Genomic DNA, 1,045 nt, shown 5'->3' with positions numbered 1-1,045 from the left:
AAGAAGAAGAAGAAGAAGAAGAAGAAGAAGAAGAAGAAGAAGAAGAAGAAGAAGAAGAAGAAGAAGAAGAAGAAACATCTTTTGGTACCACCTAATAACATTTTTTCTTTTCTGCTTCTCCAATAATTTCTCCTCTTCCGCTTACTCCAACATCATGGGTTTTCATTATATGGAGAAAAAAAGAATACCACTTAGCTAAAAATGTAGGCATTGCTCAATGATATCAATTAAACAGTGTAATTAACCAGATAATTTGTGTCTCAGGCATTTGTTAAGCATGTTTAGAGGCTATTCCTGGGCTTGTGACACCAATGGGCACCCATTCAAAACATCTGTAAATTAAGAATATGGAGATTTTCAGTCAAATTAATAATTTGGGATTAATAAAAAAACTTACTTATTCAGCTTTTAATAAGGGGAAGTGACATAGCTTACTAAATCATAGTTTCCAGAGTGTGGAGGCTACTTTAACAATTCAGCACTTGTGAAAGATGGTATAGACAAGGCTTGTTCTGAGCTGTGCCTCCTCCTCCTCCTTTAGTGTCTTCATATAAAGCTTGCTTTTGGCAGGATAAAAAACTTGCTTGTTTTTCTGTTGCATTTATTGAGATGAAGGTGTGATTATATTGTCATTGAAGCAGGAATAGTGATATCTAGCTTTTCTTTCTTTCTAATTTCTCATAGGAACCTCCAGACCGATGCTAGGAAGATCAGCTTTGGCTTCCATTGCTAAAGGATAATAAATGCAGCAATGTGATTCTTATATACAAAGATGCATGCTACAGGCTGACATGCGCATGGGAAAAGACATATCACTCTAATGGCATTTCTCACAAAGCTTAGGAGACACCTTACAAAGCAATGCCATAGACAAATGGACCAGCAATTAAAATCCATAACTCTTCATCTTTTGTGTGTAGGCAAACACTGTGAGTTTTGCACAAGCCCCTTGGATACTAACCATAAGGAAGCTCTTACTGGTAGTCCTCAATTAACAACTGCCTCATTTAGCAAACACTGATAGTTTGGTGATAAAAAGTGACTT

The sequence above is a fragment of the Protobothrops mucrosquamatus genome, unplaced genomic scaffold (assembly GCF_001527695.2).
Source record: "Protobothrops mucrosquamatus isolate PMUCROS unplaced genomic scaffold, P.Mucros_1.0 scaffold1837, whole genome shotgun sequence".
Classification (NCBI taxonomy): Eukaryota; Metazoa; Chordata; class Lepidosauria; order Squamata; family Viperidae; genus Protobothrops; species Protobothrops mucrosquamatus.
This window is presented reverse-complemented; position numbering follows the sequence as displayed.